The following is a 19294-nucleotide window of genomic DNA, read 5'->3' as shown; positions in this document are numbered from 1 at the left end:
AGGCTGCCCAGGGAAGTGGTTGAGTCACTATCCCTGGAGGTATTTAAAAGATGTGTAGATGAGGCACTTAGGGACATGGTTTAGTGGGCATGGTAGTGTTGGGTGGATGGTTGGACTCGATGATCTTAGAGGTCTTTTCCAACCTTAATGATTCTATGATTCTATGATTCTAATCTAACCAGTATGGTAACATCCTAATCATCCCTTCCAATTGAATTTGGGCAAAAAAGGGAGCCTGCAATGGAATAGAAGCTGTGGAGTTCACTGGTGTTACCTGCGAGCCTTTCCAGGCAGTCCAGATCTATGAGGTAACACGTGTTTCAGGGTATGTGAGTGACTGTATGGGTTTGTGTGTGTATCGTTTAATTGTTTTCAGATCAGACCTCTCACGTAGCTGTCACAAAGTGGAAGGATTCTTATTATGAAACTGAAAGGGGGAAAAACACCCCCACAAAATTATGGGGAGGTAGACTTTTGAAACCAAAGTTTCAAACCAGTTTAGTTGCTATGGTCACATTTGTCTCAGACTTTTGGACCATGCTGTTTATAATTCCTATCCAGAGAAACATCCTTACCTCATAGTCAGGATGAATTACTTCCGTGTTTCATGTTCATTTCATAGGAAAGTTATTAAAATGACTTAATAGTCAGCTAAATTTCAATAGTTTCAGTTTGAATGGGATCTCAAAGCCCACGGATAGGTTTATGTCTATGTGGTGCCAGAGGTTCGAGCAGCCGGTTTGCTGTAATCTGTAACTACTGTTAAGTATTATAGGTTGGATTTACTTAAAGAGTAATTCTAGTGAGCATTTTTAAGCTGCATGGACAGATATTACAGACATATACATGCACCTCATATGCATACAAGGTGCCTGCAATGCCAACATACATAATTCAGTTTTCAAGGCAAGATTAAAGTTCTATATAAATACAGGGGTAGATGGAGGAATATAAAAGTGTATAGACATACTTTTTCCCATATCCCTCTCAGTAAATCTTTACTGAGAACACCATATGCATTATATATAGTTCAAGTGGATGGTATCTGGTTTTAGCACAACATGCTGGAAAAGTGTCTTATCCTTTATTGGATGAATGAGATGATTCCAGGAAAAGTGCAATTATCAACTGTCACTCTCTGGCAAAAAGTCAGGCATTGCCCACAAGCACAAATCAACCTACTTCCCAAAAATATGTCAGCAGAAGAAGGGAGATTTTCTTTTCCACATTAACACCATGTAACACCTGCTGGCCTGATCAGCTTTCTAAAAGGGAAGTGCTTGTTGGTCACCAGCAGCTAAAAGTAGCTAAGAGCTGATGAACATGGTTTTACTGTATGTAGAAAGTAGTGTTAGCAAAGCCTGTACTGCTGGTGGTCCTTCAAGTTGGAGGAAAACTGCCACAGAAAGATTATGTATTTACAAGACACCGATCTGTATCAAAAGGCAAGGAAGATAATTTCTTGTAACTCTTTTCTTTTTCCTTGCATAAATAGATTTGGCTTCTACAGAGATCTGAATAGGTGGTGTGTTTTCTTTTGTGGTTTTCTTTTTTGCTTTTACTTAATTTTCAAAGACTATGAAACACTACTCATGCTATCCAAACTCTCAAAAAAGAAAAATATAATAATTTTCACAGCGAAAACATTTACTGAGAACACCAACAAACAACACTTTGTTTTTTCCCCTTCAAAACGTTTGCATGAAAAAACAAAGCAGAACCCACAAAGGGTTCAGCACTCTTAGAAAACTTCTTAGTCAAGCAAATCTCTCACCAGACTCAATGGGATGTCGTCGTGTGGTTTGCTCTGGGCTAAAGTAAAAAGGATAGGGCAGGGGAATCATAACCAAAGTGGATTTCCAGAGGAGATCTTGCCTGATGCAGTCAAAATTCGGCAGTGCAACAAAACACAACAGTTCTGCCAGCCTGCGGAAAGAGTAAATGCCCTCTCACACTGAGGTTTCTAGCAGTGTCAGAGACTTAGGTCCACAGCATATTGACTGCTGCAGCACTTAATTTTTAAGTACCTTGCCAACTCTTGGAACTTGTCGTCCTGGTTTTAGGTATCTGGGTTTCCTAAAGCAGTGCCCAAAAGAAGAGAGAAAGATGCCTAAGCATAGGACCTGCAATAGCCAGCATGCCGCACAGAGAATGGGACTTTCCATCCTTTCTGCTAAAGCTGCTCTAGTGTTAGGTAGAATAATTAAATAAGGCTTGAAGCCAAGTCTTCTTGTAGCACAGGAGATGTGTTATGCCATACCAAACTGCATAGTTTCTCTAAGCCAGGGAGCTGGGGTGCTCTTTGCTGAATGCAGGAAGCCAGCAAGAGATGTCATACAAAGCACACCAGCCCCTTGTGAGAGAGGATGTGGCACACAAACTGTTCACTTCAAATTGGTCTTCATGGGAATGTAAATGTCATGTAAGCCAAAGAGAAAGTTATAAGATAAAAAGCTATGTAAAGTAACAGAAGATATCCATTACTTCAATACGACATAAAAATTACTTCCCCCACCCCTGCTAAATTTTCAGAATCTTAAGTGAAAGGAAAAGGTAGTGAAATTGGTACAGATGCTGAAGGAGAACTGAACGTACTGGCATTCCCATTTTCAAAAAAGTCAATGAGAACTTTATTGTAAAATAGCAACCTGTTTACTGGTAGAAAGCCAGCTCAAAAATATGAAATTCTTAGTTTACTAATGCTGATTACTGCAATGATATCTGATTGCATATGAAGAGCAAGAATTTGACACTACTACCTTTTGGTTTAAGAGGGGAGGGAGTTCTCTCTAGGACTCAAGAATACCATGAATCCTGCCTCACGTGTACCGAGAACTCACAACAGAGATTTGCCCCTTGTCACCAACAAAACTCTGAGCATCTTAGGCGTTTTTTGGTGTAACGGAACTCATGTTTCAGAAAGCTCAAGCACAACCACTGAGAAGTTAAAAATCCAATACAGTAGGATAGGATTTGGGTAGGAATTTCAGTAATGGGTAAGATTTGTGTATGGGTGTACAAAGTAGTAAAGTGAAATTAGTTTGTGGTTGACAGCAACTGCTGAATTCTGCTGTCACTGATCAATGCTTTCCATTCTAAGTAGGGTGTGTTGTAATACCTCATTTATCTCTCCTTCTACTGGTAGGCATTTATGAGCCTCGATCATCACAATATTTGAAAATAGAAGTAGCTATTTCCCTCTCTGGGTTTTCCTTTGTCCAGACAGTTAGTAGCAAGGTTTGGTACGTTTGCTGGTTCCTTACTTTTGTATTGGGTAGCTTGCTTCTGTGATTTCCATGCATGCAGGGAACAGGTGGTATGCTCTGCACTGTATGATGCCAAAAGAACGTATGGTATACTTTCCAACATGACAATCGGCATCAATGATTTCCAAAATTTGGATATTTTTGCAGCAGGAAAATTGTTTTCTTAGTATTACCAAAATAAAATACCTCAGATTTTCTTCTCTCAGATCCCCAGCACAGGATCTTTTATTTAAAGACCTCACTTTGTTACTGTCACTCATGTAGTAGAACGAGATTTGCTAGACACTCAAGGCATGCAGTTGTTTCCTCCAATTAAGACAGAAGGACCTGGAAAAAAAACTGAGTTAAGAAGACTGTTGCATTTGAGTTGAAGGATTAGCTGAGCTGAATAAGTTCGAAGACAATCTTGTTTTCAGTGGTGATATTTAGAATATTGTTAATGACATAATGCAAAGGCTTATTAGTAAAACAAATAATGTTTGTCACATATATTTAGATCACAGTACTATATATCTTAACACATATAGGTCACTCATATTCAGATGAAAAATTCTGAGGAAATCATTAGGATTTGCTTGTATGCAATTCATTTGTTGTATAACTCAGTTATTTGTCTATTCTTGGAGGTTTCCATACTTTTTCATCATTATCTCTTGAATGCAGAAAACCGTTACGTTCATGCAAAATAAACCAGTTTTCCAAGCTGTTGCTTCAGCTACCTCTTAAGTAATCACTTGCCCCCCAAGTGAGAGCCTTGGAAAAATTTAAAGAACAGCTCCAGAAGTGATGGTTTAAAGTTTGGGAACCAACCAGGAAAGAGCATAGCTCTTACTGACAGCAGCCTTCACTGTCTTGTGTCTCGTGGTGCCTGTCTTGGTGTTTATTTTATCCAGATGTAAAGGGATATGTTGTCTTTTTCCCATAATACTGCTTGCTGCCCTGCACCTCCTATGCCTCCTGCTGATAAAGTTGTTTGAATATGTTTTCTGAATATAATTTCTGTACTGAAAAAATCATGTTTTGCCATCACCTACGTGTAGCTCCCAAAGACTGCGACAAGTTCATTCACACTGGTATATTTCCATGGCTGTCAGATGTTCCTCCTGTACTAATGATAATAAAAGCTCAGTTGCTGTGTTCATAAATTTAAAGAGAGGGAGAAGAGTGGTTTAATGTTACTTAATAATTCACTGATTTCAGCCTTCCTTTCTTCGAAGGAAGGAAGGAACTCAACTCTAATGTCCAGCTGCTGCTACCAAATTCATGTTGTCTATTATATATCTTGCCCATGTTGTTCAACCAATTTTTAACAAGGCTGTGGCAAAAAGTATAAAATGGTACTTTACCATATAAAAGAAAAGCCAAACCAAATCCTTCCTTCCTTCCTTCCTTCCTTCCTTCCTTCCTTCCTTCCTTCCTTCCTTCCTTCCTTCCTCTTTCTTTCTTTCTTTCTTTCTTTCTTTCTTTCTTTCTTTCTTTCTTTCTTTCTTTCTTTCTTTCTTTCTTTCTTTCTTTCTTTCTTTCTTTCTTTCTTTCTTTCTTTCTTTCTTTCTTTCTTTCTTTCTTTCTTTCTTTCTTTCTTTCTTTCTTTCTTTCTTTCTTTCTTTCTTTCTTTCTTTCTTTCTTTCTTTCTTTCTTTTCTACTCCCTTTCTCTCATTCTTGCCCAGCTTCTCTGGTCTCTCATTATGTACAGTATATTATATTAGAAAATGTCTCCATAACAGTAATATACCACATCCACAGTGAGCTCTTGAAGTGTCCATTTTCACGATGATAGGAAACAGGGCAGCCAGTGAAGCCCTGATCTTTTATAGTCCTGCTATTAAAAGTACAGAATGTCTTCATGTCTCCATCGTGTGACAAACATAAAACAGTAATGGGGCTCACTTCTGAAAGCGATGCTTAATTAAAACAATATTTGCACCATTATTTTGTTTAATAATAAAAAACAATATGGAAAACTCTTAAACTATTTGAAACACTACTGCACAAAAATAGACCGCTTGAGAGTAGATCTAGTCCTTCTCACTAGTATAAAAGATTTAACTGATTGTCTTCAAACATTTTTAATAATGATCTTGAGGATGTCACATCATCTGGGGGAAAAAAAGCCTATGGCACTAGGATTTCTCTAGGAAAAAAGAAGGGGTAAAAAATAATCTTAAAATGGAAATGTTCTTCTAACCTGTGATGTTTTTCTCATAAGTGTTATAAACCTCATTCTTTGAAGACAAACTTCATGTACCACAAATTGCCTGGAAATCTAACATAAAAATCTTCTTAGCACAAGGCAGTTGAATTAATCTCCGTGCAGAGTGGATGAAGTGCGGTATGACCAGAGCTGGGTTTGAATAGCAAACAGTGAAGTTCTAAGCCTGAAGGAAGGTGAGGGAAAAGGCCAAAAGACAGAAACAAGGTATTTATGTACACAAAAATTTTACTGAAGAAATGTCATTTTTCAGAAAAACTGTGTTTTCACGAGGGACTGTATTGGCTGGATAAAAATGTTGTGCATACAAATAATAATATTCTGATAACACTGCTCTTTACAGCACAGATAAACAATTTCTCTGACTTCTTGGCTTCAAGTTTTCTTTTGAGCTTATCTTCTTCCCTTCATTACAGAAGGTCTATTATGAATAGAAGGTCTATTTGTAATAGACCAAATTAAAACAAAAAAACCTGCATGAGTTACTAGAGAAAACAGCTTGTCAGAGAGCAGCAGGACCGGGCATGTCCATATGGGAAGGCAAGCCCAGAGCTGAGAGCAGCAGCAAGGCAGGTGGGGTGGTGGTTTTACCCGCAAGGGCCCAGAACAAGAAGAGTAGAGCAGGTCTGATGCTGGTAACCTCCTCAGCCATGAGTCCAGTGATCACCAGGCAAGTTCACAGTGATCAGACAGGTCTGCAGTCAAACCATGAAGTCAAGTCTGGTCAGGGACTGAATCAGCAAAGTACATGGCCAAACCCTGTCACAGCTGCAGTATAGTTCAAAGACCCACTGCCTGACCTTATCTACAGCTCCCAAGCAAAGCGGGGAGCCCCAGTGTTGCTTCTCGCTGCTCCTTCACAGCACTTTTCACAGCAGCCTGATCCCAGGTTACACAGCTGCACCGTATCAGAACTAGCCTTGGGCATAGGCAGCCAAACCCATAGGAGGGATAAAATAACTAGGACGCTGGGCCCCAGCAAAGCTTTTGGATTTGCATCAGGTTCCTCTAGGAAAAAGACTTTCCTTTCATTTCATGAACTTCATAACTTATATTTTTATGTGTCATTCTGAGAACTTATTCAGCCATATCTCCCACTTTGTAACTTCATGGTGATGTAGCATAAACATACCTAAGGACAAGCAACTACATAACAAAGTGTTTTGAGATCCAGAACTGGAAAAGCAATCAAAAAGCATTTCTGGTTCAGTCAGTTTTTAATGGCTTACTTGATGCACATTCATTTGAGGTACATTGTATTCTGTTTTCATTTGGTAGAACCAAGAGAAACCAACACAATGTCTATGGTTGGAAGGAAATAGCCCCTGCAGTGGGGTAGGGAATTTACTTTTGGAGCCATCCCCTGGACATGACAGCAGGAAACAAAGGTTTCTTTTCTTGCACTTTTGATGTTTACCTCTTTCTCCTTTTCAACTGAGGCCTATTAGGTAGCAAGAAGGATAATTGTCAGACAGAAAAAACTCTGTGTCATGCTGCCCCAAGGTGGGACAGCAATCCCCATGTTTGGAGAAAAAGAACATTTGTTTCCGTCCCTCATATTTCATCTGTTGGTTATAAGAGAGAGAGGAACCCTCAGGCATACTTTTCTCTCAGAAGGCCCAAGTGAGATTTTTTTTTTCCCTTCTGAAGCTGGAGCGTAGCTAGAAAAGGGTGGGACAAAAGCCACAGACTCCTGTCCCTTACAGCAGTGTTTAAGACATCTATTTTTCAACCTTGCATCTAGTCCGGTAGAAAACATATGAGCTGAACATGCTTTTCAAAATGATCAGGAAGAGGTGCTGAGAGCGCGTAAAGTTTCCCAGGATCATCGTTTTGCAAGCATCTAGAGAAAGACATAATGATGAAGAAATCAGGAGAAGTCCATCAAAATTGTCTTAAATCTCAACTATTTAAAATTTCTTTCTTGAACAATAGCATTATTGAATTAGTGAAAATGTTAAATGGGTATGTTATGTGTGTGAAAGGAGCGATCAAAGATGTAGAAAACAAGCCAGATACAACTCTCAGAGTAATGATGCTTCAGTACTTCTACTGCCATGACAGGGCCTACCTGCATGAGCAAGAAGTACAGACTAGTCTGCAGTGTGTAATGCTCTCCTTCCAAATGTCATTTAAGTCTGTCTTTCTTTGTGGTGTATATATAGTTCTATTCAGATAATTTGATGCAGGCTAAATGATCTGCAATTGATAAAAACACACAGTAAAGCTTTTGCTTGGCTTTAATGTAAAAGCTGAATTCATCTGTCCCAACCCTTTGATGGCAAAAAAGATTTTGAATATCTCATATGCATGGATAAGTAACGAGCACAGTGCCCTCCTCTCCCTCTCAGTTTCTATAGCATAATGACCCTTCGACACTGACACTTTGCTGAAAAAATTCAAATAGCCTGTTCAGCAAACCAGGTGCAGTCCCATGATGTGACTATTCTTTGTTAGGCGCACTGCAAGAATAATCTTTAAACCAGCCAATGAGACTGGAAACAGACCTGGATGCATAAAACAAAAAATCCAAAGCTGAGCCTATAAACAGCTCTGTGTTTTTTATTTAGCTAATTTAATTACACGAACTTAAAACAGACCAATTGTGTGCAAACAGCAACATTCTTCTATAACTTGATGCATTTTAAATGCTGTGAGTGTTTTCTTGTGGGAGAGAGAAGAGAGGCACACTGAGCTCTCTCTGAAAGCAATTAAATACTAATAACAGGGGGTGACATCATGCTGCATGACTTCTTCAATTAGAACACCAAGTCATTTCTGGCTTAATCATTCCCACTTGTTAATTTGTTCTCTAGAAGACTTAACAGACCTGCTTCTTGCCCCTATTTAAAATAGGATTTCTGATTCTGACACCTTTTAAACAGAATTTTAAACAGGATTCCACTTGGATGCAGCCTTCTCTTAAAACAGAATCTGGTATTTTTCCTAGAGCAGAACAAGACATCAATAGCTCAGATGAAAAACTGATACAAATTAAATAAATGAACATGAGTGCTTCCATTTGCTGTTTAGCAAGAGTATGGACTGAATCCTCCTCTTTGTGAGATTAAATAGAAGTTTTGCCACTGGCCACAGTAGAAAGCAAATGTAGCCCAGTATATGTAAGTTATTATACACCTTCCCAAGTGCTTGCCTTTCAGTTTGTAAGAAAATAGAGATTTTATGTCAAATCATGTATTCAAAGTATTTGAGGGGAATAAGGAGAAATTGTAACAATGAGCATTTAAAGAATGTTACTAGAGTAGGAGTAATCACGGATATTCCTATTGATTACATAGCAGTAAGTACGTGATTTGAATCTTGCTTCACATAGGTATTTTTTGTCTTACACTATCTTCACTCTTAAAAGGTTATTCTTAAGATATTTTCCACGTTAGGCAAAATAAGGCAGTATAAAAACATCTAATCTGAAGCCTCTTCCCATTCTCTATTCTTATTCATTAATATTGAGTTGTTACTGTAGCCTTCTGTTTTTCAATCTTTTGTGCTCTAAATCTAAATGGCTGATGTTGCAGCTACCTCTTTAATTAAATCCCCACCTATTTCAAAGGAAAACAGCAACAAGTTACTACCCTTTCCTTAAAAGTAGTGAATAACTGTAGAAAAATAAATTGTTTCCATCTTCAAACTAGGTTTGATTTTTAGAAGTCATATTTGATTGAAGTCATTGCACCCTATCGATTCCAAAATCCCTTCTAATATTCAACAGGCCGCTCTGACAGTTATTACAGCTCTTAATCTTGTATACGATTTTGAGTGATTTGACAGTGTTTGTCAGGGTAATTGCTTACAAGACTGTAAAAACTATAATCAGGGCTGTCAGGTGTATTGGGGCTTGCCTGAGTTGAACATATCCTGGATAGTGTGAAAGTGAAATCAGCTCTGTCCTGATCTAAGTAAAAGATTATACATATGACGATCTTTTACAAAAATATAAAAAGAGAAAAGGAAACATTCTTCTGAAAAAAGGAGAGTATCAGGAAAAATATAGGTGGTTGAATAAAGAACAAATGTCAGCAGCAAAAGAAAAAAAGAACAGGATCCGTGATACATTTGGAGGAAAGAAAATACACCATTGTATTGGAAAGGAATCTGGCAGACTTTTTCATACAATTTTCAAATAACTTTTATCATGAAATTTAGTAAGGTCAATAACTTTTAGATGAAATGTAGATAAATGTAAAGCATCAAAATTTCAAGACCTCACCTGAACTGAAGCATCTGTCTATATTTTTAAAGGGTATCTTCAGTTCTTTTAACTGTGAAATACTTTAGAAACTTAAGCTAATAAGCCCTCCATATAGTCCTGCAAAATATATACTAGTATCCCCATTTTACAGGTGAAGAAATATTAAGTAACTTGGCTCAGACCACAAGAAAATGATGTATCGGAGCCAAATTAGAGATTTATAGTTTCTAGTTCTGCGCTCAGACCATTAAATCACATCTCTCAGTCCAGCCATGACTATTACCAAACTGTCTTCCAAATTAACAGTGAAACACGATCTTGCAGACCTTCTGCAGTGTCCCTCTTCTCGCTTCTTCCTTTTTCACCGGCGAGCTCACAGACTTTATTTCCTAGTGAGAGCTGAAACACTGACATCTACTTTGAGTATTGATATTAATGTGTAAAAGTCCCTGTGCGACAGAAGTGATCCAGAGCTTTCTGTAGCGCAGAAGGTCGTGCATCTGGCATCTGCACCTGGTGAAAAGCTATTCAAAAGAAAACAGTAGAGCCATTTTCCAACGGCTACATATGTGCCTCCCACAGAGAGCTGCAGCTTCTGGCTCAGGGTAAGGACAGGAACTCTGTTACCGCTCTGTATTTTTTCAAGGTGAAAAACTATTATACCAGTTTAGGTGGCTCTTCATTACTAAGTAGCTTGGGCTGTAAGCCTGCCTTAAGTCACCTTTCCTCCCAGTTAACAGGGGGCAAAAGTCTCTAGCAATCATCTTCATTAAGCTTTATTGTCTTTCATCTTACAACAGAGTGTAGAAATAGAAATGAAAATGTGCTCCAGTTAGACAAACAAGTGCCCATATTGTTTCAGATTACTAAAACAAATAATTTGGTCAACAGCTTCTAAGGATTTCATTAGGTATCTGTTTCTTTCTCATATTCTCCTCCATCTTATCACTTGTTTTTGTGCAGCCATTTTATTTCCACTTGAACTGTGTGGGAGAAATCCTGATCCCTTTGCAGTCAAAGGCAATGGTGAATATACCCTTTGCTGCAAGGTTCTATCGTGCATATGCATGCAGCACATAGTAAAAAAGCTTCTTGCTATTTTATATTATTACAAATATACTGTCTTTCTATCTGTGAGACACATATCTGCTATATACTTCGCAGCAGTAACTCTTCAAGTATAAAGGGAGAAATTGGTCCTGGCATTATTCCAGTGGAGTAATTGGGGTGACACCAGGAATGAGTTTCTCTGGCAGTATCTGGTTCAGGAGTTGAGAACCGTCTTGCCAGGACTCAAAGACACGAAGAATTTACCACAGGAAGAAAACTAACACTTTTTGATTCCTTCTCTAGGCTTGCCATATCCTACAAGGAATATCATCGGTGGGTCAGCTGAATGTCAATTGTTTGGTAGGAAGTACAGTCTCACTGCCCAAAGATATACAATGCACCATAATGTGAAGAAGATACAAACCCTGACTTAGAAAAGCTCAGAATATAAGGGAAAGGAGAAGAGAGGTAAGGACTTATGTAGACAGAATGGTGGATAGATAGATTAGTTATGATAACAAATTATATTATGGCCACTTTGTTTGAAAGACTGCCTTCTTGTAAACAGGCAGTTGCTCTGCCGAGGCAGGAGACATCCTTGCAGAACAGGGAGAGAATTTTACTGAAGAAGTGGGGCAAAATGCCTCACACGTTTGTTTGTTGGGCAGGCTGAGGAGAAGTCAGGTCATAGCCTACCACTGAGTCTTGAGGTCTGACTTCTCTCCCACCCACCACAGCTGCTGCTGGGCTGAGGAGAAAGCCAGGCCCAGATATTTAATTCCTGTTTAGTAGTGGGTAAGAGGAATTGCCTCCAGCTTTGCTGCCAAGGTGGAAACCACAAGAAGTTTGCCATTTGTGGCAATTGGTTTCAGGCCCATCCTTCTCATCCTTCATTAAATTACTAGACAGTTGGTAAGATCAGGGGACTGGGTTTGGAAAAGATTTTGGAAAAGCCCTAACTACCTAGAGTCTTGCCGTATGTAGTCCCTGGATGTGAAGTGCAGGTGCTGCAGTCATGTTCAGTGCGGCTGGGTAGCATGGTTCAGCTGACTCACTGGGAGATGCTACAGCATTGTCTCGCAGCTTAGCAGTGCACAATGTGTCTGTATGCCTATGCACCTTGAGATTACCCTTGTCTTACCTTTTACATGACAAAAGTTGGGAAGCCAGACTGTTTTTAGGATCCTGCGAGGAGAGTGGGGGCACTGCCTTCAGAGCCACCCAGGTGCTGGTGTCAGCAGAAGTCTTTTTGCCAAGCAGTGTGGGCTGAATGCTTATGTAATTTTAAGAAAATTGTGAACTCTGAATTTCATCATATGCTTGCATCTCTGTTTTGTTACTTCTGCATTTGCATCAGAGATGCTGCACCAAAGCAAAGACCATAAAACATTAAATCTTTGAGAGCCTCATGGGTGTGTTACTCTTCCAAGATAAATATATCTTTATTTTACCCAGAGTCCTACCTCAAGCACTGAATGAGAACAGTTTATAGAAGCGTAAGTATTGAATTGATCTAAGGGCAGCAAAGACCCCAGAGAAAGTATAAGTTTACTGTGGTTTTTATATAATTAAGATTCTTTTCTCGCATCAAACTATAGCTCCAGTTATAAAAAATCTTAGTCAGTGTTTGACTTGGTTATGAACAGAAGAAGTTAAATTCAGCCCTAGCATAAACACTCAAATTGCACTGAAATCAAGAGGCATTGTTCCCACTTACACCATGGCTGAATTTGGTCTAATGATTTGGAGAACATCAAAGCAGTAAATACTGCAAATACAATTACTATTTATAACAAATTATTACTTTTATTGTACTAGCACCTGGTGGAGCCACTTGGATGTGAAGCTCCCTACAGTGGACACCATTGCATGTTTTAGTAGGAGAACATCCCCCATTTTATATTTTATAAGTGGACAAGAAAAGTGCTATGGTTTGTCCAAGGTGGCCTGGCAAGCTTATGAAGTTTGGAATAGTTGTATTCTTGTCTTCTTGAAGTAGGCTGGCTGTGACTGTTCACTCAACTCCCGTTCAGGTTTTGGATAACACAGCCTGTGTTAAGGCCCGATGTACACTGGGAGCAGTGCCATTAGGTCCATGAGAGACATCCTGGCAGGACACAATGGCCAGGAAGGGCTAAAGGTCATGATGCAGCCATTATCACCTGCAGCTTGCTGTCTCCTGCAGCCACCGTCCTTACATTGATTGTTTGGCAGTTTCTTCAGAATCCACTAACTAATGGAAACAGTATAGACCAAACTTCCAAGCTGGAAGGTATAAATACATCAGCTTAGCCAAAAAGCTTTTGAAGTGCGTCCAACAGCAGCCAGGCTGCTGAGGCTTTCATGTTCCCCATGTGATACATGGGATGCCCACACCCTGACATGGAAGGAAAGATGAGCACTCCCACCCTTGCTCGGCTTGCTCGTAGGCACGCAAGTTATGAGTTATGAGCTGGAGAACTTGTGAGTTGGAAACCTCATGAATGAAGTGAATTAGTGAATTCACGTATTAGACTACTCTGTACAAAGGGGATTGAGCCCTTGTTTGACATGTTTGTTCGTTTTCTTTCCTGATGAGTCCTAGAATAAAGTTTAATTTACAGAATGCCTTGTCCTGTAAATTTGAGAGATACAAATAGACTGTGACAGCTGCCATAGTTTACTATAACTGTTATTTCTGTGCAAATATTAGCTGAATGCTTTTGTTATACAATGCATTTTGTGCATCCTTTGGCAGGGCAGGAATAACATTTTGAGCTAAAGTGGATCTTTGCTCCCACTCTGTGTGCCTGTACACCATCCATATCCACAAGATGCAGGTGGAGTGTTCATTACCATGGCTTGCAATCTGTGTGGGTGCCTTACACAGAACTAAATGGTGTTCATGTCAACAGTAATGCTGCCATTGATTTCATCTGCATCCAAGCATGGTCAGTCAGACCTAGCTGGCTGCTGGATGACATTTTCTGTAGGCTATTGCCAGCAGAAGCCCTGTGTTGATAGCCAGGACAAGAGCCAGCAGCAAGCCTCCTTTTCTTCAGTCCCAGCTAAATTTGACCAAGTTGGACCTTGGTCATGTCATGAGCAAGGTTAAATCAGCTGCAACAGGTTTTGCTTCTCGGAAAACAATATGAGATGTTTGCCCTTCACCAGGCCATTGTCTTCTCTGGACCTGGCTAATCTGATACTCTCGTGGGGTCGCTTGTTGCAGCGGTGGACCACAGGCAGATGTCTAACCTGAAGCTGAGGTTTTTCGTCCCGTTCAGATGACATAAAAGTCCCCTGAGAACAACAAAAGTTGTACAGTTCTGTGGGTACTTCCAAACATACGATACCCAATAATTAATTAAACACTGATCTTCCATGTTGACCTTCAGACTAAGTGAGCAATTAACTCTCCTTTTTTCAAAAAGAGTATTTTCTCGGGTTCAAGTGAGACTGCAGCCTGTGATTCACCTAGGGCTTTCACAAGAAGTCAAAAGAAGGATCTTCGAGTCACTGTAAACACATTTCCCAGATGCCTTATGCTTCAGCTGGGATTTGTACAAATGGCCTTTCAGACTAATTGGAGCCCGCTAATCTGCAGTGCAAAGCTGTCTCTATTGCATTTTCTGTGTTTGTTACCACAAGCAGTAGGATGACAGCTTGATTACATTTATGACGTTTAAGGAGACAGGATTTCTCTTGTGTTACCAGGAGAACAAGAGAAATCACTTGCTTTGAAAGAAAAGAGCCTGAAAGTTCATTTTTAGTTTGAGACTTAATCAATAGCTCTTCATTAACCTTTTATTTTAGAGATTAGAGGAAGTTATCTCAGACTAAAGGTATGTCGTTATGCATTGCCATGAAAAAACGTGGTATTCCATGCTAGCACACCATTCAAGGACTGCAGTCAAAACTAAAAAGAGTAAATGTCACCAAGCCATAATTTCTGTTCACGACTGTAGACTAATTGAAATGCATTACCTTCTTGCACTGCAAGCAAGAGGCAGCCTTTCTTCAGAGGACACAGCAAATCCCAGGAGTGAGACACATATAGCATGTGACTCAAGTAAGAAGTAACGAACTTAAAAGGAGGTGTAATTCAAATAATGGTTGCAGTGTATTTTAAAACTGGAGTCCACCTTCACTGAAGTCTTACAGCTCCCACTGAAGTCTGTGAAGTGGTCAGTAAATAATGGAAATACTGGGCTTGATCCTCAAGTCACTACTTCAGGAGGGGCAAAAACCCTAACTAAATTCACAGTGAAATGGGTCTGTTCAGCGGGACCTTTTCTGAAGAATAAATAAAGCATATCATTCTGTACTGATTTTAAATGGTTTATCATATCAGCAATCCTTTTGAATAGTCCTTTTGCTTATCAATCAGATTAATCTTTTTTAGCAAAAAGAATCACTTCTGCTAGAATCAAAAGAAAAATTCCCATCAGGAGTGGTAAGAATGTGTCCATTACTAGCTTACTCCAGACAACCCTGTCCATTTTATTTAGTGTGTGCTGCCTCTTGCCAAAATTTTTTCCTGGCTGTGAAAAGAGAGGCAAGTCTTGGAATGGTTGGAGGGGTCTGCGGAGGTGATAATCTTTGTGGAGATTCTTAAATCTTTTCCACACTTAATAAATCCGGCAGTGTCATCTGGTAGTATCCTTTTATTTAATGTCATTCAGAATTTACCAAGAGATCCTGCTGCTTATGATGGATGGATGTGTTTTTTCCTGGCATACTAAAATTATATATTTATATGAAAATACAGTTTAATTATAATATAATTCCCAGAGCAGGTAAACACTTATTTGGTAGTACTAGTAACATCTTTCCTCTGATTTCCTCCCTCTGCTTATCTCACAAAGTACCCCTTCCTTCGGAACTCATAAATGAGTGCTCAGCTGCGTGGTACATATTTTATTAAGTAAAATAAGTTAGTTTCTATTGCGATAATACTTCAGAACCCAGAAAGAGGGCTCTAAAGCAACAAGAAGTTTTTGAAGATGGTGGTAATTAATCCTGCTTTGCATTTTCATGAGCAGAGAGGAGAAAAGAACATGGACAAAGTACATCAGTTTTGCACGAAGTTATTTTTGGTTTCTGCAGTCACTGGGTCACAGTTGGCTGCTTGCTTAGGTAGGGACAGATGTCAGTCCTTCAGGGACACGTTAGCAAAAATAGATTTGTAAGTCTTAATGAAAAAAATCTAAAGCACTGCAAAAGAAAAAAATTGAAAGTTTCCTGGAAATGGTGAGCCAAAAGCAAAGAAGGCCAATTGTTTATTGTCTATCAGTAGAATAAGCATATATTTTCCTGTGAATCTCAAGTCATTAACTGTTGCAATTCTACCTATTTCTGATGCTCTAATTTTAATTTCCAGTGATATTCATTTTTCAGTCTTGTCTTATTTCCAAGCAGAAAAGCAGCACCAAAATCATAATTATCTCCATGTGCAAATACATGCCTCTGTTTTGTATTTCTACTCTCTTTGCAGCCTAATAAATGCCATTTACTATTTTCAAGATTATATATTTTAAATATAATGAAGTATATTTTAAGAAGTTATTTCAGATTAAGCCCATAGATAGTCTCTGCCAGATCTAGTTGTGCAAGTTAAAGATGGCATCCCCTCCTCTTTTTTTTGCTGCCATTTCTTTCCCAGAATTTACCACACCTGGGAAATGGCAAACCGTCCTTAATCTACTCTGGGCAAAATCAGGCAGCTTAGCATCACCAGTTTATGAAAACCTGGCCAATAGGTGGTGATGAACAATTTGAGATTATTATTGTCAGCTAGAACAGTTATTTGCGTAATGAATGTTCAAGTAGGAAATAAGAAAAAGAGGAGTCTTTACATGTTTATACAAAAATATTGTGAATGCAAAATCCCAGAATGATGTGTTCCTGTGGCCAAACTTGTAAAAGACATACATTGCTTAGTAAAAATGATAGTTCCTGTGTTACTGCTATGCCGTGTAAATAATGACAGGCACTACAGTAACTCGGCAAATAGAAAGTGAGATAAATGTATGTTTAACTTGAGTTATCATAACTAATTTTTTTGACATAATGTAAACATAAATAATAGCCAATAGAGCAAGCTTCCTGAGTGGTGGTAAACTGTTGCTCCTGATTGCATGATGTATGAATAGCCACAGCTAAGCTTTATTCATATTTTAAGTGTCTTTTGCATAATAGCTGTGCCAAAAATAGTGAAAGTTGTCTTCTAACTATTCTCTAAAATCCTTTTTTTTTTAATTTCAAGACATTAAACTGGTTTACATTAATATATATTAATTGTGAGCAATTGAGTTTTTTAGCTGTTCAGTAATGAATCACACACTAGGAGCTGTGTTATTTCTGCTGTTCTGGTTAGTTTCAGCTAATTCATATCACATTGTTGCTGGTCCCAGATTACGTGAGTATGCAACAATATTTCTGACAAGAATACTTAAAATTCCTAATTTAAATGTTCATCTCCATGAATAGTTATGAATGGGACTCTTAAATTAACTCTTTTGGGCCAGTATAACTTAGTTGCCTGATTGGTAATAGAAGGTCAATACAAGTGAAGGGGAGATAACATAAAACCAAAGCAGGCATAGCATGTTTTTGTACTCATCCATTAATTTCAGTGCTGTAGAACAGTATGGCTATCTTGGAAACATTTACTCCTTACTCTTAGGATTCAAAACTATACATAAGCACAGGCTACAAAAGACTAGCCAATATAGGAACCTTGCCTGGGGCATACAGGGATGGCGTTACACCTGGTCATGAGCCAAAGCTCAGAGTTGAGCTGTAGAGATGTAACTGGCAAGAGGTGACAAGCTACAGAAGTAGTTACTTTAGCAGTGCAAAAATAAACAATGAAAATAAATCTGGGCAAAGCCATATGACACTTGCTTTGGGCAGGCTGGACTGGATGACCTCCAGAGGTCCCTTCCAACCTGAATGATTCTATGATTCTGTGAATATGCAAATGAAGCAGCAATAACCTCCATTAAAACTATGCTAAGGCAGAAGACAATTTTGCAGCAAAACGTTCTTCATTCCAAACTGTGTTTGTCGGCAGCAAGGTTTTGTTCTTTAAAAAGTATTTATGTTTGAAGCTGCCTTTTTAGCTAAATTCAACTTTTTGCTTTTGCATACTTCATTCCTTGTGGATTTCACAGTAACCATTTTGGAGGGTGAAACATTCTTAAAGCATCCCCAAAACTGTTTCTAATTTGAGCATGCAGCAAATAACTTGAACATGAGTGTTACAAACTCACTTAACTTTAAACATGTGAATAGTCAACAGAACAACTCAGAAACTGAAAGTTAAAACTGTATTTAGGTGTTAGGTTTGGATTACAGCTCTGGAAGGTGATGGGAAACAGCATCATTGCTCCCCTTTTGAGTCTGAGGAATAGCAGTCTTTATTTGCAAGGTAAACTGTTTGTGCAGTCTTAACCTCTGGAAGCTAGGTAGTCACAGACTGAAAGCCTAGAAAGAGTTCAGAGGAAATCCTGTAAGGTTCTCCAAATGAGATATGATTCCTAGCCATCAAAAGTTATGCGCTTTCCAAGCCAGAGGGAAATTTTAGACATTAAAATGAACTAGACACCTTGTTAGATACACTAAACAGAATAAAAATTCAAATGTAAAATTTACATTACAAATATGATGTTAAATAGATGTTGATAGTGTCTTAAGTGAATAATAACCTGGTACCCAGGAAACTAAATGAAGGCTAAAAAACAGCGGACAAAAAAAATAATTATTTCTCAGTGAATCCATAAAATCTGAACAAATCAGATTAAGTCTGTGATCAGCCTTATCTAGAGTCATACAGGTCACACTCCTGTAGTGATACAGAAACTAATTCATGCAGACAGCTGAAGTAAGATGTAATGTTTTGGAAAATATGTCTTATCAACACCCTCAACTCAGCCTTCCCCCAGAAACTGGAGAACTGTAGGACAAGCTGCCATTCTTATACAGTATAGTTGTATGTCAGACTATCAAATTGTCTAAAAACATCATGGCTAGAGAGAAATCAACAGTGCCGTAAACAGTTAACCCCAGCTGATCTCAAACTGCTGTCATGACAGAAGCAGTAGAATTACGATAGAGATTTAGCAATCTTGTGATCGTTTGAATCTCCTGAACGTTTCTGAGCAAGCAATTAGTTGGTTTCAGGATCCATCTGGTGAGGGGAGAAAGCTGCAGGTTCTCCCAGCCTCAGTGAGTTGTCAGTAAGACAGAGGAGTTCCTGGGAGGGCTAAAGAGGGGGACCGGGAGCCCAGCTTTGGTGTCACTGGGCACAAGATCAAAGTAGAACTTGTTGGGTCTCTGGGAGGCCCATGATTGCTCAGAGTTGCGATAGGGATAGATTTGGTCACATCTCATAGTTTAAAGACTCTCTCTACACCTCTTCCATCTTCAGTGCCCAGGCTCTCATTAAGGTTAGACACCATAACCTAGGAGGAAATCTAGGGTTTCCTCTTGAATCTTCACACCCATTTCTTTCACTGATATGCATACTGATAGTTGCTTTACTTGAATTTGACCTCCTACTTTTACAGAAGTGA

This window comes from Pygoscelis adeliae, unplaced genomic scaffold, assembly GCF_000699105.1.
Source record: "Pygoscelis adeliae isolate BGI_AS28 unplaced genomic scaffold, ASM69910v1 Scaffold45, whole genome shotgun sequence".
Taxonomy (NCBI): Eukaryota; Metazoa; Chordata; class Aves; order Sphenisciformes; family Spheniscidae; genus Pygoscelis; species Pygoscelis adeliae.
This window is presented reverse-complemented; position numbering follows the sequence as displayed.